At 46.3% G+C, this 25528-nt stretch overlaps 1 protein-coding gene across 9 annotated transcripts in view; it reads left to right on the top strand.

Annotated features, from left to right (window-relative positions):
* Window positions 1-25528, top strand: part of LOC111154215 (zinc finger protein 532) — a 105518-nt gene that overhangs the window by 20516 nt on the left and 59474 nt on the right. The window contains exon 3 of one of the 9 annotated variants that reach the window (XM_022513689.1): window positions 1623-1732. The exons of the other annotated variants lie outside the window; for them this stretch is intronic. The gene's annotated coding sequence lies outside the window, so the exon portion shown is untranslated. The remainder of the gene's footprint in view (window positions 1-1622; window positions 1733-25528) is intronic. 9 annotated transcript variants of the gene reach the window in all.

The raw sequence follows: 25528 nt of genomic DNA, 5'->3' as shown, positions 1-25528 counted from the left end.
ATAGTTTTTTTAATGGACAAAATGTGGGAAACTGGGCATTTTGGAATGTCATTTTAACAAAGCGTGAAGGAAAATGAAATATTAAATCCGTTAACTCCACGCGAAGAGGGCCATTTCAAATGTATCCTATCATGGCTTGATACCATGTTTCAATTTTATAAATATGAAATCAGGTATTTTTCTTTAGAGTTTGTTTATTTTTTTTAAGGTGAGAATGTATATGACTCCGTCTTTTCCTCCCCTGGCCACCCCCTACCCCAGCATATTGTGGACCGTATTTTTTCTTTTCTTGATTTTCCTTCTTCCTAAGCATTTAGCTAACACACGAGACTCAGAAGCTCTGACGTTAGCTAGGTGGAGGCAAATAAGCCCCGAGTTTCCCTGTTTGCAGGTAGCTGGCACAAAGAAAGAAAGGGGGGCTTGTTCAGGCTTTACCTGAAATCCAGGGTTGTCTCTCTTGAGCCATGTTTTAACGTTCATTCGTATGTCTTTTTTTTCTTCGTGTTGCTTTTACTTGCCTTTTCGTATATATTTTATATTTCCTATAAAATATAGTTATTAAGAACATCATTCATATTAACTTGAGCGTTCTATTTAAAAAGACATTTTTTCCAGAAGTGGAGCAGGTGCTTAAGAAATATAAACTCCTAAATAAAATTAAGTACCCTTGTCAGTCCTTAACTGTTATCACCTGGGCTTATCCAAACATTTGCTTTCCTTCTACCCAGAGGGCAGTAACTGTGCTCAGGGCCCCATTTCTTCCCTGGAAGGGTGGTTATTACCTCTTTAACGACTTCTAGGTATTTCTTTTTTTTTTTTTTTTACTTTTAATTGTACCTGGTATCTGCTTGCTAAAATCCCCTCAGTCTCAATTGCTCTGGTAAAGAGTTCTTTTCTGTCTCCCTGCCTATCTTTTTTGAGAAATGTAAAATGTAACAAAAAGTATAATGATGAATTGCATATCAGGTACTAACCAGGCACTATTTTAATTGTGTATGTCTCTCTGTATGCACACTCTGTTCCCTGCTTCTCCTCTCCCCCCGTATCTCCCTTCCCGCTCTCTCTCCCCCTCCCTCTTCCTCCCTTCTCCCACCTCCTCTCCCCTCCTTTTTCCCTCCCTCCATCCTCTCCTCCTCTTTCCCTGCCTCCCTTCCACCTTCTTCCTCCTCTCCCCTTGGACCTCATAGGCAACTGGCTCCCTCCTTCCTTTTTAGAGGGACCTGGGACCCTTGTACTGATGCACATTAAAAATCACCAGATAAATGGATTATGCCTTATAAATGGGGTTAAAAAGTTTTCTTATGGGGCGCCTAGGTGGCTCAGTTGGTTAAGTGTCTGCCTTTGGCCCAGGTCCTGGTCTCAGGGTCCTGGCTCAGCAGCTCACCCCTGCTCTTGCTAGGTTTCTCAAATAAAATCCTCCCCTCCAAAAGTTTTTTTATCCTTGGGTTTTCATCTGTGTTTTCATATAATAATGAAGCCTCTTAAAATAAGAATTTGACTTATAATCAGTTTGACTCAATGTATCTTAGAAAGTTGACTAGTGACCTCGCATGTCTTCCTGACCAGCTTTTTTTTTTTTTTTTTTAATTGTTGACCCATATGGATTTTCTTTCTCATCCTAGCACGATAGGCTATTAAGTTACAGCCTCAACCAGTTTGCCCTTTCTCGGGAAGCTTGCTGAGCTTCTGGATTCATCCTTTCCTCAAGCAAGGGAAGTGGCTTATTGTTTAGGTAAGACTTCCTTCAGGGTACGATCCCTTTGGAGAGTGGTGGGGAAAGCATACTGCGATATCAGACATGGATAAATACAGATAAATATATTATAAGTTTCTGGATAAATGCTTATCCACAGAGAAGCCTAGTTTACTGTGAAATCAAGAATATGTGGTCTCTCGATGGATGGAATGACAGAAGTTAAACATAAGGGTTATGATTTAAGAGCGTGAGTAAATCATTTTAATGTCTGTTTCCCTCATCTTTCATTTTACCACGAGCTAAAAATACATCTTCAGAATTTTAACGCAAATGGGTGAAACTCAACACTGTATATCTTAAAGGTTATTTTTTGAAGTGTTCTTATTTTTGCAAGAATTCTCCAAGAAAGGTCTCTCTCGTGGTTCCTTGCCTTGGCAAAAATCTCTTTGGAAAATATCAAAATCTAAATTTAAAAGGGTATTCTTGAGCAAATGTGTGCACTGAATTCACACGAACATATGTCTGACATGATGGAAACATGCATAGACATGGAGAGATCTTGTTGAACGTGACAAGGCCTAGTATGTTAAAAATATGTATGTGTGTTTGTATTTATGCTTCTGTATGCATTTAGAAGTCTATATCCCAAATGTTATCAGAGCTAACCTCTGACTAGTGGGCCTCCGGGAGACTTTTGCTTATGTCTTTGGGTTTTAGAGGACTGGTGAAGAGTATATACTATGCTTATAATAAAAATGGTTTCAAAATCCAGGGGTGAAAGAAAGGCATTTGAATAAATGGCAGCCTGTTGGCTAAATAAAGCTTTTTTTCAAAGATGCTACCCGAGCATTCAGGTTAAGAGTGCTTCTGTTGGAGTGGTAACGTTTACGTAGGGATTTTAGAATCTAAGAGGTTGTTGTATTGGCTAGCAGGGAAAGAGTTGGAGGCGGTGGGATGCCATTACTGTAACAGAACTCCCATAAAAGAACTCCGGGTTCTGCGGCTGGTGGATGAATTGGTGGGGTTCTTGACCTGTTGTTTCTGTACCATTCAGTGGACAGAAGAGAGGGAGAGAGAGGGCCAGGACAGAGGGAGAGAGAGTGTCTCCAGGAGGCTCCACACCTAGTGTGGAGTCCGATGTGGGGCTCAATCTCATGACCCTGAAATCATGGCCTGAGCTGAAACCAAGAGTCAGATGCTCAACCACCTGAGCCACCCAGGAGCCCTAGTAGACAGAAAATCTTAAGGAATGCTTTTCAATAAAGTGACCGGGTTGGTTAATCCAGATTATGAGATCAGCATTTTCTGATTTGTTCTTCAAAGGAAGAAGTAAAAGAATAATTGGAAGTTTCTCGGAGTTACTTCAGACCTCAGTGAATCTCCTCCTGTCAGGGGGTACATTAACTCTTAACTATTGGAAATGAGCTCATTGGGAAGTGTAGACATTTTTGGACCTACGTGCTTATTACTCAATCTACTAGAATTGTCTGAAGACCTGGCCTGCCCATGAAATGGTTGGCCTTACTATTTTCTTTCTCTCTAAAGGGTTTGGCTTATGTTTCTTGTGTGTGTAAGCCAGAGAGAGCAGTGATGGCATGGAGTCATGGCGGCCTCGATTTTACTTACCTGTTGGTCGGCTGGATGGTTCCAAATATCCTGAACCTTCAGAAAATCCCCCTAACACGTTCACTGGGTTTCTTGTGGCTTTTTCCTTGTCCTGTATTGACTGACGGTCTTTGGTAGAGAGATGGGAGAACGATTTCCTCTGATTCTAGACTTGAGAGAAGGAGGAGTGCAATGGCCCCTTGGTGTCTTGTTGGTCCAATACTGTTTATCATTGGCCTTGTCATTTTCAACACTTTTGCAAAGAAACATAAATATGTGATTTTCATCACAGAAGGCCTTTCCTCTGTTTAGGAGGGGTTGAAATAATAAGTGAAAATAATATTCTTACTAATCAAATCCAATAAACCGTGGCTCGTTCTGGGTGTTAATTTGCGAGGCTTTAAGATTATTGACCTCCTTATCCTTCCCTAAGGAATTAATTAATCATTTGCCTTTTCTGCTGCTCTCATCTTCCTTTTACCGGCTTCATTTCCGTTACACTTGGTGTTCCCCTGCATATAGGCATTCCTTGGCATTCTGTGAACTGAGCTCATTTATCAATTTTCTATAGATATTTGGGCAGCTTTATCTAGATTCATACTGTGCCCTACCTGGAATATTTTAGAGGTTAATGTACCTTAAGGCTGTGGGGGTTATTATTGGAATCTTAAGAGATGTGTTGTGGGTCCTGGAGAGAAGTTAATATTCCACAGGAAAGACCAAAAGAAACTGTGCCCAAACTTTCTCCTTCCCCTGAACCCTATGCCTCGGGGCCAGTGATCAGAGGCTGTTTGGGCTCCTTTGTGTAAATTGTCTGGAAAGTTTGATCCACATTGGCTTGTCCCACTTGGGTTGTCTACCAGGGTGCGCTGGTCACACCCGGTATTGGTGGTGCTCTACAGAGGGGTGACACCTTCTGGACACCTGTCCATCTGTGCTCTTTGTGGTGGTGTCTCTTTGTGGGCTGCAAATGAGAACACTCATGTCTTTGTGGCAATACTTCCCGGAAGACATGGGGCACCTCAGAGTCCCTCTTAGAGGAAAAAGAGGGTCTGGAGGTCCAGTAGATGCGGTGAACATTTCATGCTGCAGCCCCTCTTTGTGATTCAAAGTGGATATTAATGTGTTAGAGATCTCAGAAGATGGGGTGCCTGGATGGCTCAGTTGGTTACATGGCTGCCTTTGGTTCTAGTCATGATCCCTGGTCCTGGCGTGGAGTCCTACATCAGGCTCCCTGCTCAGTGGGGAGCCAGCGGGGAGCCTGCTTCTTCCCCTCCCTTCCCCTCTTCTCCTCCCCCTCCTTTTGCGCGCTCTCTCTCTCTTGCTCTCTCAAATAAATAAATAAAATCTTAAAAAAAAAAGAAAGAGCTCAAAAGATGGTGGGGATAGATATTTAGGGAAGCGTTATGGTAAGGAAACCAGTTTAAATGTTTAACCATTTTACTCAGAAGCTTCTTCCCTCCTAATGTCTATAATCAGAACACGCTTCGGGACATAGTGACGTGGAGATGTCTTGGGACATAGTGACGTGGAGATGTCTTGGCGGGTAGCAGCTGCCCCTCACTGGCTGACTCGCCCACTGCGTGTGCCTCTTCTCAGCCACACTGGTCATGTTTGTTGTGTTAGTAACCTCCGAAGTGTGTTGTGGTGGGGGTACCCAAACACTGAAATGGATAAATGCTAAAGATCAGGGCTCTGTATCCCTCAGACTGCTGTTTGCTGAAGTTACCAGCACTCTCCTGATACTTATTAGCCCATTTCCTTAAAGTTGGCCACAAAAGGGTACTGGATTTTGGAATTTCCAAAATCTTCATTCCCTCCCTTCCTTCCTGTCTTTCTTATTTATCTCCATGCCCAGCGTGGAGCCCAATATGGGGCTTGAACTCACGATGCTGAGGTGAAGAGTCGTATGCTTAGCCGCCTGACCCACTCAGGTGCGCCTCGAATATCTTCTTTTTTTTTTTTTTTATTATTTAAAAAAAATTTTTTTTTTTTAATTTGACAGAGAGAGATCACAAGTAGGCAGAGAGGCAGGCTGAGAGAGAGGGGGAAGCAGGCTCCCCACTGAGCAGAGAGCCCAATGCGGGGCTCCATCCCAGGACCCTGAGATCGTGACCTGGGCCGAAGGCAAGGCTTAACTCACTGAGCCACCCAGGCGCCCCGAAAATCTTCATTTTAAAATCCGACGTTGCTTGTCTTCCCTGTTCTTTTCAGCGCGGTTTTTTTTTAAATTGTGGTAAAATATGCGTAGCATAATAGTTACTGTTTTAACCATCTGCATTTATTAACCAGTGGCATTAACTACATCTCTGTCTGCAAAACTTTTTCATCGCCCCCAAGAAAAGCTCTGAACCAGTTCAGTGGTTAATTATCCTCCCCACCTTCCTCCACGCCCCTAACCTCTGTTCTGCTTTACGTCTCTGTGAATTTGCCTGTTCCTGGCACCTCCTCTAAGTGGAAATAGAGTTTCTATCTGGTGTGTCACCAGGATCCCGTGGAGCCGTCCTGGTGTCTGGGATGGAAGGTGAGGAAGGAGGGCGCAACCGCCCTCAGACGCCTGCATCACAGGGGATGCCTCTCCCTCTGCAGTTTCGGGTCCGTATCTGTCTCTCACTATAAACCACTTCAGAGCCTTCTTCAAAGGTATCATATGAATAAAACAATGACGCATGGTGGAGATAAGCGCTAGAAAGGCCAGTACCTTGGACAGATTGAAGCAGGTCGGGGTTGCTCAGTTAGAGGTGTCCTCGGGAGGCTTTGAACAGGAGGAAGTCAGATGAGGCTCAGGAATAGAGCGGATGGAGGTAAGCCAGCCAAGCCAGCCGGAGAACAAGCTGGGAGACAAGCCCCGAGCCCTGTGTGACCTCACACCTCACATTTTAAAATGGGCAGCCTGGTTAGCTAGAGACATAAAAGGCTACCCGACTGCATTCTTCAAAGGGCCATGGCTTTGTTCTGGGGTCAAGTCTTAGGTTGTAAGCCTTTTTCTTTTTTCTCTCTGTCCCCCCCCCCCCCCAGGGCTTGAACAGAAACACAAAAAAATTCTCCAGGGTTGGAATTTTCTCTTTGATACTGGCCCCGGTCTGGGGGGGCTCGTTATTTGCATTTCATTACATGTGCTCTTAGATTTGGTAGGCTTGGCGGAAAAGCTCAGCTGATTCTGAATTAAACAAATAATTTTATGAACTGTGCAGTTTTCTAGAATATACATAATCTGAAAGTAGTTGGATGCCAAATCCTCCCCCACACCTCTTTTTGCTTCCTGTATTTTTAACTCTCACTGAGTAAGGGTCTTCTCAACGCGTTGAGGTTGGAGGGAGAGAGACCTGAAAAAGAAAAACACACTTAAAAATTCTTCCTGAATATTCATGTAGCCTAATTTTGCAATAAAAAAAAAAAAAGACTATTTCTGGGTTTTCAGTTACATAACATTTTTTCTGACCAGTAAGGGAATATGCCATATTTCACTGTAAACAATTTTGAGACCACACTTAATGCAGTAATGCCCTAAGGGTTACAATTAGTGAGCTGCTTTCTAATTGTGACAGATTTGCATTTGTGTTAGGAAAAGCCATGAGTAGGTTTTATGTTTTTTTGGAGAAATGAGGCTTTGAGGAGCAGAGTGATTTTTTTTTTTTTTTAAGTTGTTTCTATTGAGGGGAGAGATGTGACGTTAAGATCGTTACTTAACGATTTCTAATAGTTGTAATTTTTTGTCAAAGTAATACACGTACATAGATTTGAAAGAACCACAGGGTGACTTCTAGTCCTCATCCCTGCGGGCAGTCATTTCACCTCTTTGATCTTCCGTTATTGACTCTCTGGTTTCTCAGTAATAAACTCACAGTGCTAACTTCGGACTTCTTCATTTTAGATATTGCCTCCTGATCTCCTGGTGGAGATCATAAGCTGGGGCCATGGAGGCAGAAGGTGTGGGTTCTTGTCCATCCTCCAGCATTGACTGGCCATGTGTCCTTGAGTGAGATACTCAAACTTTCTCTGCCTGGTATATAAAAGAGGAATAATAATAATAGTCATAATAGTCATAATGGCCCCCAGGCCCGCCCTTGATGTTCCAGAGCAGAGCCTGGGGCCAGACTACAAAAGGAGACCAGCTGGCTAAATATTTAAAAGGTATAATGAAATATTTAAAAAATATATTTAAATATTTAAGAGGTATATACCATATGCCTAAATATTTAAAAGGTTTAAATCAAGCTGTATCTTTGGCCTGGTCCTCGGTCCCACCCAGGGCCTTGCCACCTGGCCCTCAAGACCCAGAGTTTGCAGGTGGCGTCCTCCTCCTCCGAGCAGCCCTCGGAGCCCAGCTAGCCTGGAGCCCCCGGAACCCAGCTGCGGACAGCAGCGCAGGCTTCCCAGGGAGCCCGGATGGGTGGAGTCACCATCCAGCATAATTTTCTTGAACTTCTCTCCCACTTAAGTTTTTTTTTTTTTTTTAATTTTATTTATTTATTTGACAGGCAGAGATCACAAGTAGGCGGAGAGGCAGGCAGAGAGAGAGAGGGAGGAGGAAGCAGGCTCCCTGCTGAGCAGAGAGCCCGATATGGGGCTCGATCCCAGGACCCTGGGACTACAACCTGAGCCGAAGGCAGAGGCTTAACCCACTGAGCCACCCAGGCGCCCCTCCCACTTAAGTTTTGTGACTGAAGGTTTTTAGTACCTTCCTTGCCCCTGGGAGTTAAGGAGCTCTGGGACCCCAGGGCAATGCTGTGGTCTCCTCATACACGCCACCCCCGTCTCTTTCCCGTAATTCCTATTCACTCGGACAGTGTCCGAAACTAAAGGGAAAACCAAAACTCCTAAGGGACCAAAGAGAAAAAAACCCAGTCTCTCTGTTTGGTGCTGTTGGAAATGGTTGCCTAAAGTACAGGCTCAGGGCAGGGCTCCTGTTGTCTGTGGACAGGTGTGATTGCCCTGTTGGCCGCCGAGGGGACCCATGAAAACGCTGTCAAGTCCTTTGTTGTACTTCTTAAGTTTTTTGATGTTCCTTTAATTTTGCTGTGCTCTGGACTATTGTCATTTGCTGTGCTAGGCCGTCAGAGGTAGATTTGGCAAACAGAAAACACAAGGTGCCCAGATAAGCACCAGAACATACTTCTGCAAAGAGACGGATCATTGTTTATCTGAAATTCAGATATAGCTGGGCATCCTGTATTTTATCTGGCAGCCCGTGCCGGCCCCTGCCTCCCGAGACTTGGCGCGTTTAGTCTTGGGGAGTCACTCCTGCATTTTTTCTTTGATAGTGCCTCTCTTTATTTTTTCTTTCTGAAACACTCTCAGTAGTCAGATGTTGGACCAACTGGGGTGAACTTTCCATGTTCATGCCTTTGCCCTTTTGTTGTCTGGATCTCTTTTCCAGTTCTGCGTTCCTTGGCTTTACTTATTTATTTATTACCTGTTTTATCTTTTGTTTCAGTTATTATTTCTAAAAGTTCCTTCTTACTCTTTGGGTGCATGTTTTCCATAATGCCCTCTTCCGTTTTCTCCGAGGATACTCTTTGTGTGTATATCCTTCCACTCTTTGCAGCATTTCTGTCCTCTTTTTGTTTTTTAATTCTTTATTTCTTCTGGTCTCTTTCCTGTTGGAGGCTTTCCCTGAGGTCTGGCAGTCCGAGTTAAGGACAAGGCCATGAAAAGCTGGGTGGAAGCTCTCACTTCCCCGTGAGACTGCCCTTTGCCCAGGGGGTGTGGGGGTAGGAGTGTGGGAGTGGGGTGGGGCAAGGGGGGCTGTTTCTCTGATGACTCATGGAGTTGGACCCTTCTTTGCGGGATCCCACAAGCCAGCATCTGGAATCTTCTCACTGCAGCTTTCGTTTCTTAGGAGACTCGTCCCTGCTTCTGTGTGGGGAGTAAACTTGGCTTTTGGTTTGAGGGGTGGAGGAAACAGAAGGCCGCAGGCCAGGCTTTCCGTCTCATACTTCATGACGGGGGCTCTGAATCCCAAGCCTCCATGGGTTATAACCCCGAGCTCTTCCCCCCTCCCGGAGGCCCAGCTGTCCCAGCCTGCAGGAGGCGGGGGAAGGGTACAAGGGCTCTTTATCCACTCCCGGTTAGAGCCCCACCCCGGACCTCCTGACACACGCAGTGTCTCCTTTGCTGAGTCCAAGGCCTGAGCTTTGAAGTTCCCTAGAACTAACTCTCCAGCTCCGTGGCAGCCTCCTGCATGACCTTGGGACACAACTTCTTGACCCTGCTGAGCTAGCTGCCACTCGCCTGCCCTCTCTTCCTTTTCCCTAAAACTTTGTTGGTGTCTTCTGTTGGGTTTGACTCCATTCTTATTGTCCTTTCCTTGTGGGTATACAGTGTAGGTAATTTTTGGTAGGGACTTTATTTAGAGACGCAGGTCACCCATGTGCAGCGTACGGGTCGGTGGTTTTCTGTGCACTCGCAGAGCTGTGGAACCATCTCCATGGTCACCTGGAGGACTTTTCATCTCCCAGAGAGAAGCTCTGTTCCCATTAGCTGTCCCTCCTCACTTCTCCGGTGCCCCCAGCCCTAAGCAGTAGGAGATACTTCTGTCTCTGTGTTTGCTGTTTTTATCTTTTAAAAATACTTCTAATGTCATTTTTGTAGGACTTGAGGAGGGAAGGGAAAAGAAGCTCGTGAATGCAGTCAGCATTCTTTCATGGGAAGCTCTTGTCCTGTGCAGAATATTAATATACAACAACACTCCGCTTGTTTCTCTACTTCTGCATTCCAGAGGTTGACGAAGCACCCTCTGACAGACGTGGGAATTTTCCTGCATGTTCTCTCTTTTTCTTCTTTCCCATGTGTAATGTCTTTGCTTGACCTGAACTTGGATCTTTTGGAGCTGGAAATTGCTAAGCCTTCATGTCCTCTTGGCATCCAGCGATTTTCAAGTGTCTGAGGAGTGGTTCTCCAGGGGGGTTGACGCAGAGCTGGAAGGTCAGCCTTTGAATCCAGGCCCCCAGTATTTTCTGGGTGAAGGAAATGGAGGCTGTGCGCTGTGAAAGTAGACTACTTTCAGCCACTTCGTAATTTTTTTTTTTTTTTCAAGATTTTGTTTTGGAGCGCCTTGGTGGCCCAGTCATTAAACATTTGCCTTCGGTTCAGGTCATGGTCCCAGAGTCCTGAGATCGAGCCCTGGATCGGGCTCCCTGTTCAGCGGGAAGCCTGCTTCTCCCTCTCTCACTCCCCATGCTTGTGTTCCCTCTCTTGCTGTGTTTCTCTCTATCAAATAAATAAATGAAATCTTTAAAAAAAAATAAATAAAGATTTTCTTCTTAAGTAATCTCTATAGTCAACATGGGGCTGGAACTCATGACTCCGAGACCCGCAGTGGCCCACTCTATCGACTGAGCCAGCCAGGCACCCCTCTGTCACTTCTCTCTTACATCATCGTTCAGTCAGCACCTGCTCTTGGGAGAGCATTGCTGATGAGTGGTGGCAGAGCATGGATGGGACCAGCTAGGGAGAGGACAAACACAAACACAGCCCCTATTAGAAGTGACGACCCGCATGCCCGCAGGGGGGGCGGTCAGGAGTTAGCATGACCTCAGAGAGTATCCCGAGTGGACACTAACCTCTTCTTCGTGTGGCTGCCAGGGAGCCCTTTCCCCATGTCGCTCTGCCTCCACAGCCGCCAGACCCTGGTCTTCTTCCCCTCGACCCAGGTCCCCTCCCTTCGTCTTTCCACAAGGAAAGGGCAGCCCCTCCACTTGCCAGAGAACTGGATGACTGGGTAGATAACTCTGCAGTGTGATTAGGACTTCTTAGCCCCCTTTTGCTTTAACTTTTCTTTTCTCTGAGCCTCGTCTGTCCCTTCCCTTTCTTCTCTAACTTCTCTTGGAGTGTTGGTTCATTGGTATAGGACTTGGGGACCACTCCTTGGGGTGGGGCTCCTATCTGGGGGAATTCTCCTGAGGGCTCCTAACGTGGCTTTCATCCGTGGTGACCTGCTGGGGCTGCTCGTCCTGGAGCTTGGCCCTTCCGTGGGGCCCGGTCTGTGAGCCGCCAGGGCCTGGTGCCATGTTCGTCGGCGTGTGAACGTGGTCTAGCCGCGTGGGTTGGGCCAAGATTGGGCAAGGAGTTGTTGAGATTGCAGCCAGTCGTGCTTGGCTCGGAAGACAGAGTTTCGAAATTAGGAAAAAAGGTTACGGGACAGTCAGAGGGACCTGTTGAGGTATTTTGCTTTGTGAGTTGAAATTCTGCTGCCTTTTCTGAGGAAACTACGTTCTTTTCCAGGTAGGATCTGGTGATCCTAGCAATGGCTGGTGGTGGTGGTGGTGCATAGGAGGAGAAAGGCCATATGTTGTGAAGGGAAATGAGATGTAGTAAGGAAGCAGAGCCTTCACTCTGCAAAGTGCTCTCCTTTTCCTCCAACCAAACCATCATCACCTCCAACTTACTTCACTTCCTCACCTCAAAAACACTTACTCAGTTTTCCTTTTTTTTTTTTTTTCTGTTTTGTTTTGCTATTCTCACAAATCAACAGAGAGGAAGAAAATAGCATTTTATTTATTTTACATTTACCAGTTTTAAAGGTTTTTTTTTTTTTTTTTAATTTATTTGACAGAGATCACAAGTAGGCAGAGAGGCAGGCAGACAGAGAGGGGGAAGCAGGCTCTCCGCTGAGCAGAGAGCCTGATGTGGGGCTCGATCCCAGGACCCTGGGATCATGACCTGAGCTGAAGGCCGTGGCTTTAACCCACTGCGCCACCTAGGTGCCCCAGAAAATAGCATTTTAATGCCGATGTGTTGGTGCTTTGCGTATGTATTACATGTTTTCACTTACACGGCCGTCCTGTGCAATGGCTGTTGTTACCGATGCCCATTTTTAAAATGATGAAGTTGAGCCTCTTTGAGAAAAACCTGATGAATGGGTTCTCAAACACGGCCAGTGGAGGGGTGTGTGTGTCGGGAAGATTCCGGGCCAAGAAATCATGACACCCAAGAAGGAAAGGTGCGTCTGCAGGGGATACTTGCCGGGTGTGGCCTGGTGGTTGTTGGTCCTCACTCAGCTGGGTAGGGACTATGGGGTCAGGCCAAGGAGTTCGGCTGTAGTTTGGAAAGTGATTTGAGGATTTTGAATAGAGGGGAGTGATAGATATGGTTGAAATGGAGTTTAGCTGGTTGAGTCAGGCAGTTCTAAATGAGAGGATGGAGAATTGGGTGTTGTCTTTGTCTAGGTGTGAGGTGACTCCGTTCACAGCTAGAGGAGGGAAGGCATTCTAGAGAGGGCAGATGTGACGTTTCTGAGGAAAATGGGCAGGACTCCGTGAGAGAGAAGTAGAGGGGATACTCTTATTTTGAGTGAGAGAAAAACAGTATAGGGAGAGGGGAGTCTGATTTTGAGGAATAGGTAGATGGGGAAACTCCACGGAAGAGACTTGAAATGAGGTATGATCGTAAATCTCTCTCAGGCCCTTTAACTGGATATCTCAGAAAAAAAAAATTAGGTTTGAATCTCTCTCAAGTGAGTGGCTGTGGTATGACATACAGATGTTTAGTGAATCAGTTGTGTGTTGGAGAGAGAGAGAGAGAGAGAGAGAGAGAGAGAGAGTGTGTGTGTGTGTGTGTGTGTGTGTGTGTGTGTGTATCAGAAGTCTGAAGTCCAAACCTTGGAGAATGTGTGAGTTAAATTGCCTCTTAGAGGTTTTAAGACACTTTCAGCATACATTGGGGGACAATTAGCTCAGCTAATTGTTTTTTATTCCTCTGTAGGTCTTAGTAGGTAGCATTTTTTTAGAAATAGTAGGTAGCATTTTTTTTGCTTTTATTATTTTTATGTAGTTTTCATATAAAAATTACATCGTTAAGGGACACCTGGATGGCTCAGTTGGTTTGGTGTCCGACTCCAATCTCAGTTCAGGTCTTGGAGCCTCCTTAAAAAAATTACTTAGTTAAGATGGTAAACTTTGTGGTATGAATATTTTACCACAATTAAAAAAAGATAAATATTACCTTGTTCTGTTTTCCTGCATGCAGGCCATTAGTTGTATCGGCTTCACAAGTGGCTTGCAGTGGATGTCTGGGAAAGCGTCCCGCGTACACTTTATTTAAAGGGAAGCAGCAGTTCTCTTTATGGCTGCCAAAGTGTGGACCGGCAGACCCCATTTACAGTGTTACTGTGGAAGGAAAGACCAGCTTTGTTAGAAGATACCTAAATCATAGTGAGAGGTGTAAACAATTCATTTATTTCCACGTGACCTGTACGACCAAACCTTTATTTAGGAGGTACTTTTTTTTTTTAAAGGTGGGGAGGGGCCGAGGAAGAGGGAGAGAGACAGAATCTCAAGCAGGCTCCATGCCCAGCGCAAAGCCAGATGCTGGGAGGGATCTCATAACCCTGAGGTCATGACCTTGAGCCCAAATCAGGAGTTGGATGCTTAACTGACTGAACCACCCAGGCACCCCAGAGGGATCTGTTTTTTGTTAATAGGCTATTGTCTTATATATTAAATTATTAGTGATCTACTTGTCGTATTGTCTGCCATTAGGTAAAAAGAGACACCAATAAGTCATTTATCATCTTTGGCCACAGATTGGGGCTGGGTGTGGTAGTGGAAGATTGTCCCAGTCATTTTGTGTGCAGAGAGCATGGAATATGCAAACTTTGGGAAATTTTGTTTCTTTGTTTTGTCTTGTCATATCTTTGGTTTTGTTTGGTTTTGTTTTAAAGGTTTTATTTCTTAAGTAATCTTTACACCCAACATGGGGCTCGAATTCAACCCTGAGACCAAGAATCCAACGTTCCACTGACTGAGCCAGCCAGGCGCTCCTGGAAATCCTATTTCTAATAAACGTCGGTTTAAAAGTTAAGTCAGAGATGTCTGGGTGGCTCTGTTGGTTAAGCACCTGCCTTCGGCTGAGGTCATGATCCTGCCGCCTTGCTTGGTGGGGAGCCTGCTTCTCCTTCTGCCTACCGCTCCCCCTGCTTGTGGGCACTCTATCTCTTACAAATAAATAAAATCTTTTTTTTTTTTTTTCCAAGATTTTATTTATTTATTTGACACAGAGACACACAGCAAGAGAGGGAACACAAGCCGGGGGGCGGGGGGAGTAGGCTTCCTGCCGAGCAGAGAGCCTGATGCGGGGCTTGGTACCAGGATCCTGGGATCATGACTGGAGCCAAAGGCAGACGCTTAACGACTGAGCCACCCAGGTGTCCCAATAAATTAAAAAAAAAAAGTTAAGTCATTTTGATTTGTCAGTGGCTGACCTTGAGGCAGCTTATTGGTAAGAGGATAAAAGGGAAAATTAATCTCCCCATACAGAGAGCTGTGCTGTAAACATACCTTGTTTGTAATGCTATTGGCCCACCCAAGTGTGGCCTTTCTCCAGGGACTGCTCGTTCCAGTCCCCTCTTCACGTTTTAGCGCCCTCCCACCCTGTTAGCTAGCTGTTCATTATCTCTGTCTTACTTGCTTTTATTTATTTATTTTTAATAAAATTTATTTATTTGATGGAGAGAAAGAGAGAACGAGCAGGGGGAGGAATGGAGGAAGAGGGAGAAGCAGACTGCCCTGTGAGCTCAGAGCCTGACGAGGGGCTCCATCCCAGAACCCCGGGATCCCAGGACACCCGAGATATGACCTGAGCCGAAGGCAGGTGCTTAACTGGCTGAGCCATCCAGGCACCCCTGTCTTACTTACTTTGAAAAAACAAACTAACCGAAGCCTGTGATTTCTTTAGATTTCCTCTGTTTTTACCCGATGCCCTGTTCTGTTCTCGAATCCCCTGTGGGAAGTCACATGTTTAGTTGCTATGTCTCCGTACCCCCTCTTGGCTGTGATGCTTTCTTAGACTTGCTTGTGTTCCATGACCCTGCACTTCGGAGGAGTGGCGGTCGGTGGTTTGCAGAGTGGGCGGCGGCTGGGCTTTGTGCGACGTCCTTCTCATGGTTAGACTGAGGAAGCCTGTTTCTGGGGTAACGTGCTGTTCTCACATCAACGCGGGACCTGCTCTACCTGCAGGTTACCACTTTGGATGTTGACCTTGGTCATCTGGCTCAGAGAGGGTTGTCAGGCGTCTCCATCGAAAGTTACTCTTTTCTTTCCCTTTCCACACTGTCCTCTTTGGAAGAAAGTCACTTCAGGAGCTGGGAATCCTCTTCCCCTGCAGAATGGCGGGACGCCAGGGTGGTCACTCAGAATTCCTCTGTGCGGGAGGTTTACCTGCTGTCTCCCGTTGAGACCTTCAGTCCTTCGAGTCATCAGGGACTCACTGGCTTTTATTTTATACTTTGGGTTATAATCCAGTACTGCTTTGTTTGTTGCCCGAGTCGCACCAGCTCTGGCCACGGCGCACTCTTTCAGTTGACCTGTGTGTTCTTGTCAATGTCGTCGTATCGTTCCGGGCCCTTGCTTCCTTACCAGCACTGGGTGCTCCAGGCCCCTGTTGTGTATTTCCCGCCTGAACCTAGAATCAGCCATTTCTCCAAGGGACCCTGGTTCCTTTTAGTGGGAATGCGTCAGAAACCGTGATTCGTGTGCTGGCTATCCCCACTTTCGGTCTTTGCCAGGCATCTGCACCAGCGCTGGGCTCACCTTCTCGCATGACTCACTTTCTTCTTTCACTTAGTGAATCTTTCCGTAAGACTGCCAGGATATGGTTTTTGTCTAGCTGTCAGATTTTTTTTGGGGGGGTTTTGTTTGTGTATTTGGCAGAGAGAGAACACAAGCAGGGAGAGCAGCAGGCAGTGGGAGCAGGAAGAGGCAGATTCCCTGCTGAGCTGGGAGCCGATATGGGACTCATCCCAGGACCCCAGGGTCATGACCTGAGCTGAAGGCAGATGCTTAATGACTGAGCCGTCCAGGCACCCCTCGCTGTCAGACTTTTAGAAGACTACATCAGTACAAAATTACATTCTGGGGCGCCTCAGTTGCTTGAGTGTCTGACTCTTGATTTCAGCCCTGATTGTGATTTCCAGGTTTTGGGATCGGGTTGTGGGATCGAGCTGAGCACAGTCGGTTTAGGATTCTCCCTCCTCCTCCTCCCTGTGCATCTCCTCCTCGCGAGCATATACGCAGATGTGCGCGCTCTCTCGCGCTCTGTAAAATAAATAAGATCTTTGAAAAAAAGTATTATTCCTTGGATGGGGAGTTAAGCAGCTTTCTTCTGTGGCCTGAGTTTCGGTATCAACACTGAACAGGCATCTGGCAAACAGGATTGAATTTGGGTCGATGATATTTTTGGTCTGCAATTTGTATCTTTTATTACACTTCTCAAGAATTTTTACAGATTTGTGAGCCTTCGGGAGATAGTTAAAAACTCATTAACGTTAAATTTTGAGCATTTGGTTTTATGAAGGCAAAACAAATAGATGAAATAAAATGGACTTGGGAACTGGAGGGTTGCATCCGTCTTTCCCAATTTACAGTGTAGCTTTGGTGATGGGGACTGCCAAGGGTAGTGACAGAGTTAAATGAAGGAGATTAAAGCAAAGTGTAGGCGACTGGAAGAGTATGAAAATTCACATCTTCAGGATGTAATTTCTTCTATATTTGTCCTTCATGGGAAATCCTATATGAGAACCACTTTCTTGTTGAGTGTGAATCTTGAAACAGATGGAGGTATACGTAATTTTCTTTTCTGTTCCTCAGATCACATTAATTATTGATTGTTTTTTTTTAATTAACCAAGATTCAGAACTTAAGAGTGTTATACAATTCTTGGGGCTCCCCTGGGAAAACCTTGTTTGCAGGGGTTCTGAGGATTTCGAGAAGCCCCATCTCTTAGGTGTGACCTTTGCCAACATTCCATCCATCTTCAGGGGAGAGCGGCTGTTGGTAGGAAGTTGTGCAAACTGTGAGGTGCTATGTCCGGATGAACTGTAGTTCTGCTGTGATTTGGGGGCCGTCGGGAGCAGGTGGGCTCTGATGAGGATGGTGCCATGCCGTCTCTGTCTGGGCATCTCTTCTATCTACCTCCGCGGTTCTGACCTGGTGGGTTTGATTTGTGCCCCAGTCTCTAACTCTGACCCTGACCGAGGCTCACATCCGGCCAGTGGGCTCTGTGGGGGATCTCCCATCCCCCCGGCCCCTCAGGGCCAGCCTCCCCACCGGAAAATGCTGTCCACTTAGCTTCGTTCTTTCTCTTGCTCAAACTCTGTGAGAAGGAAGGTTAATAATCACAGACCATTCTCCACAATGCGGTCCTGAATGCTTGGCCAGGAAGGTGTCCTGGCCCTGGGTGTAGATCTCCCAGCTGGTTGTGGGGTGACAGGAGGAGGAACATTCCTTGAAATTCTCTGACCAGTGGCCACTCCTTGCTTGAATCAGGTACTTTCTGTGCTTTCTTGTGCTGTGTGTTTGACTTTGACAGTGCCCTCTCTCAAATAATCGTTAAGTACCCAGTCCTTCCCGTATATCCCCGGGGCTGGGTATATACTGTTACCCTCATTTTTTAGGTGGAAAATTTTCTGTCACGAGGAAGTCAGAGCAAAGGGAACTCAGAGCAAAGGGAACGTTAGTGCTGGACTGGAACAGCGCTGGAGGGAGGCACTGTGCCCTCCCACCTGTGGTCTGCGTGTTGTGTAGCTGCGATGTTGAATGCTCCTTCTTTCATCAGGGTTTGTCCATAGAAACTAATTTATTTTAGGAAACTGTATGGATGGGTTTTGTGTGCTTTTTCTGATTATTACTCGCTAAGTGACAAGAGCATAGGTTGGTAAGTTACCTTGTAGAGCGGCAGAAAGAAGTAAATAGGATATTCATCATCTCCCTCTGCACCCATTCATTATTCAGTGAACAAATACTTCTCTTACAACTGGTAAGCAACCACGTGGGAAAAGTTTCAAACTTTCTAATAACCAATAGTGCAGAAATTAGTATGTAATAAGTTATCTTTTTGCCTTAGATATTTGCTAATAAATATTTATGAAGTTGAGAGGCAGGATGAGCTTAAAATAACTCCTTTTTAAATGCATAAAGGCAGCAACAAAAATTGGTATATCCTTTTGGGAAATCATTTTGGCATTTGTATTCATGGATCAGAAAAAAAGGACCTTTGGTTAGATCAGAATTTGGGGACTGCCGCATTTTTCGTTTCAGAGATTTAGAATAACTCATTAGCATGATAATTAGCTGTCCTGCTGGAAGGAGTCTGTTCCTGTGTAGAAAAACCAGCATTTACTATGTGTATTTCAGCCTTGTGTTGGCGAGAAGCCTAATAAGATCCTACAGAAGTCACGTCTGTTTCATTGCTTGTGAAATGCTGCCTGAGGGTTTTTCAGGTTTTCACAGAAAAGGTGAAAATCATCGACATAACCCGGACAGGGCTCAGGAGGAACAGGTTGGGAGGAACATGAGGGCTTTAGGGTAACGCAGTTGGGGGGAGCCAAGTGGAGCACGAAGCAGGCAGTTCGGAAAGGTGGCTCTGCAGGTGGAATTAGGGCTGAATGCGGAAGTGCCTGAGTTCTGTGAACGGGCAGATGGTGGGGACCATGGGAGTTGCTGCCGCTGCCCTTGGACACAGGGAGGTACAGAGTCAGACTGGACCCAGGCGGCGGGGAGGGGAGAGCCAGGGAGTCAGGAGAAGAGTCTGGTGGGTTCCTGGTGGTGCTGTGGGGTTCACGAGAGGCAAGGATGCCTGGGGCATGGAATTCTACTGTAAGACCACGGCGTCAGGAAAGGACGCAGGCCACGGAAGGGGGCCGTGGTACGGAGCGTTTTCCAGCCGCGATGCGCTTGCTTGATTTTTGTTTAGTAGCTGTACACGACTAAATGATATAGCACTGTCTTCACTTAGCTATTTTGAAATTATTATAACTTACAGAAGAGTTGCAAAGATACCACAAGGAGTTTCCAGGAACCCTTTACCCAGCTGTCCCTGACCACCCTGCGTCATTAAGACACGGTCATCGTAAGGAAGCGGTTATCCCCGGTATACCGCTGCTAACGAGATCGCAGACCGTACCCTAACTTGGCAGTTTTTGTACCGAGTGGAGGAGAGAGTATGTGCACGTTTCCCTCCTCTGCGGCCTTACAGCATATGGCTGGGATTGTGTTTTCTCGGGGCCTCAGCTAGTTCTTTCTTCCGTCCTCCTCCCGCACGCTGATACTGTTGTTGGGCCTCCCATTATTCCTGGTCGTCTCCACCCCCCTTTACATATAGTAAATTCTTTGAGTCTCCAGGAATGCAAAGGAATACGTATCCACCCCCAAAATGGTGATACAGAACAGTTCCTCCACCTCCAGATGCCTTCCTACAGCCTGGATTTTAGCGGTGGTATCAGGAGTGGATCGCAGACGGGCCGGGACGGAGCTAGAGGTCCCTAATTTGTCCCAGCTGTGGAGCACTTGCCTGGAGGCGGCGTGCCCACGAGACCGGGCACTGACAGTAGGGTCTGCAGGCTAAGATTAGCCTCTTTATGCCAGCAGGTAGGGATGACAGGCGTGGTCGAGAGGGCAGGAGAGGGGGGCAGCCAGCTCGCAGTGGATTTGGAGGACAGGCTTGCGATGGCCAGCTGTGCGGGAGTGGGAAAGGTCAGAAGGTAGGACGGGCTCTGGGAGAGGTCTCTGAAGCTGACGGCAGGGAGAAGGCGGTATGAAGCAGGTAAGAAGGAAGGTTAGGAACCGCTTCTGACCGCTGGCAGCATGGGAGTCAGCAATGTGGAAGAGAGCTTCGTGGAGCCAAGTGAGACTGGGGTTCCCCAGGGGCGGGGGATCTGCAGTGTTCTCTAGAAGTTCTCCTGGCCACTGGAGAACCTCCATGGGAAAAGCAAAGGAGCTCATGATGGCTGAGCTTTGAGAGTTTGGATCTAAGGGGGACCTTCCTTGGGCGCGGTGACATGGGAAATAGGCCAAAAATTGCAAGTTGAGCTTCTGGAAGGGCTGAGGTTTGTAGAGACCCTTTGCTATGTGGCAGGATGCTCTGCTGGCTTCTCCTGAAGGGCTGAGGAGCTTGGAGGGGCCAGGAGGGCAGGGAGGTGCCTGTGTGTATTGCCTTGAGGGCAGTACATAGAAGAACCACAGGGAAGGGCTGGTTTTATTCTTGTGTCTCTCAAGGTTGTGCCCTGATTACTGTGGTGCTGTGTTTATATTTCCAAGAAGGGGTTTGAACTTTCCCATCAGTTATATTTCAAATCAGGAACACTAAGTTTCTTTTTTTAAAGATTTTTATTTATTTATCTATTTGACAGAGATCACAAGTAGGCAGAGAGGCAGGCAGAGAGAGAGAGAAGGAAGCAGGCTCCCTGCTGAGCAGAGAGCCTGATGCGGGGCTCAATCCCAGGACCCTTAGGATCATGACCTGAGCCGAAGGCAGAGGCTTTAACCCACTGAGCCACCCAGGTGCCCCAGGAACGCTAAGTATTAACTGAAAAAGGACACACTACCTTGGCCAAAGTATCTGCATTATTGAGAATTGATAAAAGGATCGTCCCAAGATGGATAGGAGGATTTAGTGAAACAAGTAAATCTATTATGGATAAATAGCAACTATATTTACTAATTTCTTATTAATTCACATGGAATTAGCAAAATGTATATTCTGTTCTCTTCATTCTGTGTGCGAAATGTCTTTTTTTTTTTTTTAAATTTATTTATTTATTGGTGGGGGGGAGAAAGACACCAGGCAAAGCAGGGGGAGGGGCAGAGAGAGAATCCCCTGCTGAGTGGAGCCTGATGCGGGGCTCAGTCATGACCTGAGCCGAAATCAAGAGTCAGACGCTCAACGGGCTCTTGATCTCAGGGTCATGAGCTAGCCCTGCTTTGGGGCTTCATGCTGGGTGTGGAGACTATATTAAAAAAAGGGAAAAACAAAAACGTTTTATATTTGAAGGAAAGACAAGGAGGTTAGAAGTGTGAGTTAGGTTCATTACTCAGTGAGTGATTTCTTCAGAAAGGGCTTCGGTGTCCAGACGGTGCTAGAAAATAGTGACGAACATAGTCCCCCAGAAGAATAACAGGGCTTCTATTATTACAGTTGTTCTTCGGGAAGTTTGTGGAAGACTGTCAAGGTGGTCAGTGTGTTTTTCTATGGTTTTCTTTAGGATTATTTAGGATTATTATGATTTAGAGTTTATTGTTTTTTGTGAAATTAAAATGTTAGTTTCTCCATTTAAATGGTGGATTTGATGTGTGTTTGCTGTGCAAATTTGCCTTTGCGTGGTCATTTTGGATGCAGAACCGTGGCCGGGTCAGACCTGGATGTAGGCTGGGTCAGGCACGGGCAGGCGGGCGTCCGGGGGTGATTGAAGTTAGCACTCCCCGGGTAAGTGATGCCTGTGCCTTTTACGCCGCTGGTCTCTAGTTTGAAACTGGAAAACAGGTCTTGGTAGAGCGGTCTCTTTCATCACAAAGTGTACGAAGGACGATGAAGGGTGAATAGGTTTTTCTTAAATTTTTCTTGGACCTGATAACTCTTGACTTTGGCCAACAAAGATCAAATAGCTTTCTATAATTTTAAGAGGCTTTGGTAAGAAAGGAAATGTTTTGTCCATGTCATAGGAGAGAATAAAGTGATCACATGACAGACTCGAGTTCTTTCAGTTTCCATTTCTGTAAATAGGCCTAGCATTCCCCCCTCCCCAATATTTTCAGTGGGTAAAAGGACATTCTGCGTTAGGCACAAACACTATTAGTGAATCTTAGGTTATTTATATGGGTTTAGTTTTAAATTAAAAGACTGTTGGTGCCTTTTAAGGAAGGTATGTTTTATGGAGTACAAATGAAATAGAAGACATTATTACAACAACTAAAGCTGATTCTGTCTGAAAACCAAGCTGTCCAATGAAAGGAATGCTCAAGCAAGTTCCCTGTCCGTTATCTTTTATTTTTTTTAATTTTAAAAATTAAAAAAAAAGATTTTATTAATTTTTTTTGACAGAGACACAGCGAGAGAGGGAACAGAAGCAGGGGGTAGTGGGAGAGGGAGAAGCAGGGAGGCCAGTGCGGGGCTCCATCCCAGGACCCTGCGATCATGACCTGAGCCGAAGGCAGACGCTAAACTACTGAGCCACCCAGGTGCCCCTGTCCATTACCTTTAAAAGAAAAGACTGAAATTTATTTTTGTAATGTTTTCAACACAGTGGTTCTTTGGGACCAGGATGAAAAATGGAGAGAAAACTTTTAAACATAAACATTTCTCTTTGTACCTGATACAACTGGGAAATGAAGTGGGAGTTAAACATTCTGTTCCCCCAAGTGGAGAATTTGCTCTTGCCTTCCAGAATGCAGGAAGGGAGCAGGGATATGGAAGTGGGATTGTGAGGATGACAAACATTTCTGGAAACCAAGCAAGAAGTGTGAAGTTACAGAGAGCGGTGTTCCTTACATCGGTTCTGTAGCCCTGCAGACGCTGGTCCCCCCGCCGGTGATGTTAGGTTCCAGGCAGTGCCAGTGCCGTGTGCACGTGCTGGGCTTTGCACTCCGGTTTTCATGCCTGTCCTGTGTCTGTGACCTTCACATCTGGATTCCTTCAGGTGAACCAGCGGGGCTGGTTCAGAGTTTTTGAAACCTCTGCTAAGTTGCCATCACCCCAGTGCTCTTCAGAAGGTCCCATTATTTTGCCCTCAAGTCCATCCCCTTCCCGCCGAGAAAGTATAAATCTTAGGTGACACGGAGGGATGGGAGAGCGGGGAGTGCGCCCACGGTACGACGGAGGGAGAGTTGCTCCTGCATGGGAAATGTCCTCTCAACCCCTGGGGACGTTTGCAGGCTTTGGGGATCTTCTCTGGGGTGTTCCAAGCCTTCACTCTGCTTTGGCTGGGCAGGGGTGGTGAGGTGACAGGAAAAGACGTGGGCTGCATGGTGGACACTGTCCTGCCACTGACGAGTGACGGAACGCTGTGCGGTAGCGTGGGCGTCCCTGCGTGTGGGTGGGACAGCAGGGCCCTCATGTCAGCAGAAGAGGAAGATGAGGTTCACTTGTTAGTCTCCCACGGGTGCCTGTGAGTGGGTGCCAGTCACACTGCAGATCCAAACTGTCACTTGCACAGCAGGCTTTGTTCTACGGGAGACCTTTTATCATCTGTTGCGATTGTGTGTCTTGGGCCTACCACCTGTGAGTCTTTGAATGGCCTTTTATGTTCTTTTTGTTCCTGAACTGACTGCCCTTGGGAATGAATGATGGGAAACCGGATGATGTTTTTTGGTCTAAGGAGAGGGCACGTGACATAAATCCGGTGTCACCGTAAAGAAAGGACAGAGAGAGGACAGAGCCCGTCCACTCCCAGGGTCGTCTAGAGCGTGGGTCCAAGGTTTGGATAAGTAGTGGCTTAAAGAAACACTACCCAGTGTTTCAACTCTCTTCAGACCGTTTCTGCTCTGGTGGGAGTTGGGCAGTAGTTGGTGATTCTGTGTCTTGAGTTCTCTAAAAACCATGATCTCTACACTTCGGTCCGCATGCTTGGTAGACATCCACCACGGGCTGGGTGCTTTGCTAATGATGATTTTATTTTATTTTTTTAGTTTTTATTTATTTTTTAAAAAATTTTGTTTGAGAGAGAGGGGGAGAGAGAGCGTGTGTGCACGAGCAGGAGGAAGGGCAGGGGGAGAGGGAGAAGCAGACACCCCACTTAGCAGGGAGCCCAACGTGGGGCTGTATCCCAGGACCCCGAGATCATGACCTGAGCCAAAGGCAGACGCCTAACCTACTGAGCCACCCAGGTGCCCCCTTAATGGTGATTTTATCATGAGTTTTCACTTACAATTGCCATTTGCTGCTTAAAAATAAATATAGTGACATTCTGGGATTATTCCTAAGTGGGTGGACTCTTGCGTGGGTATTATCTGACAGATGGATTTTTCATTCCCTGTATTCTGCAGTTTAAATGTTCAATTTCATTCTAGAAAGAAAATCATAATCACAGAATTACACTGAGTATGACTCGTCATAGATATTTTCATAACAATATCAACTTAGAAGTGTTGATGTTTTCTCGGGGCTATAGTTTGATGCTGAGGATACAGTATTCCCTGTGTGTCTCGCGGGTATCCATCTGAGAGAAGGGTGGCCCTGAGGTGTTTTCTCTCCAAGCAAACCATGTAGGGAAAGGCATATGCGACTTCTTCAGTCCTGAATTGACCAGGACAAACATGAATGGAAGGTGATTTGTTCTATGGCTCCTGTTGAACCAAGCCTGCTAATTTCTTCTTCAGTAATAGTTTTCCACCCAGATAATGAGCAGCGTTGGGATGTGTCCCGCAATCTGTGAGTAAGCCAAGGAGGGTGTGTTAGCGCCTACTGATGGGCTTGAGGTTTCTGTGTTTTCAGTGGTATGCCTGTTGTCATCTCAGTAGGAAGTCTGCCTTGCCCCCGTGTAGGTTTTGTTAGGAATGCGTGACTAGGGCGCCTGGGTGGCTCAGTTGGTTAAGCGTCTGCCTTCCATTCAGGCCATGATCCCAGGGTTCTGGGATGAGCCCTGTCAGACTCTCAGCTCAGTGGGGAGTCTCCTTTTTCTGCTCCCTCTGCCCCTTCTCCCTGCTTGTGCCTCTCTCTCTCAAAGAAATAAATAAAATCTTAAGAGAAAAAGGAATGCATGATCTCTTGCAGTTCATACAAAAAGAAAAATCATTAAATACTTCAGTAGAATGTGGAGGACAATTTCTCAGTGATTTAAAGGAGATTTAAAGAAGGAACAGGGGCACCTGGGTGGCTCAGTGGGTTAAGCTGCTGCCTTTGGCTCAGGTCATGATCTCAGGGTCCTGGGATCGAGCCCCTTATTGGGCTTTCTGCTCAGGGAGAAGGGGGAGCCTTCTTCCCCCTCCCCCCGCCTGCCTCTCTGCTTACTTGTGATCTCTCTCTCTCTCTCTCTCTGTCAAATAAATAAATAAATAACTTTAAAGGAGAAACAGTAGTAAGTATTGAAGATGAAAGAGCCTTAGGAATAGATGTCTGTAGATCAGTTAGGCTGATTCTTGCATTGAAAGTTGCCTAAAATCAGCTGCAACCCTCTTCCCTTCTGACATTGAACTTTGCTTCCTGTTTTCCTTCTCTTCCTGACTGCTTGCCTCCCTCCGCAGCAGAAAGAAGGAACAGGTCCAAAGATTCCCTCCTTTCCTGAGGGTCCCAGAGCTAGGGAGTGACAGATCTGGGCCTGGGCCCATCTTTCTGATCAGTCCAGTGTGCTGGCCCCTGGCTCGTGGTGTGTTCGTCATGTGGCATTTATGGTACAAAGATGAGCGAGACATTGCCATCTTCAGTTAGCTGACAGGCCAGTAGGTATGAAGAGACAAGTACACACACGTGCTGTGCTACATACCAGAAGGTCATAGAAACACAGAGTGCTCTGAGCTTTAG

This window comes from Enhydra lutris, unplaced genomic scaffold (genome assembly GCF_002288905.1).
Source record: "Enhydra lutris kenyoni isolate GAN:26980312 unplaced genomic scaffold, ASM228890v2 scaffoldscaffold36, whole genome shotgun sequence".
In the NCBI taxonomy this organism is placed as follows: domain Eukaryota; kingdom Metazoa; phylum Chordata; class Mammalia; order Carnivora; family Mustelidae; genus Enhydra; species Enhydra lutris.
The sequence above is the reverse complement of the archived record's forward strand: the minus strand, read 5'-3'. Positions and strand labels throughout refer to the sequence as shown.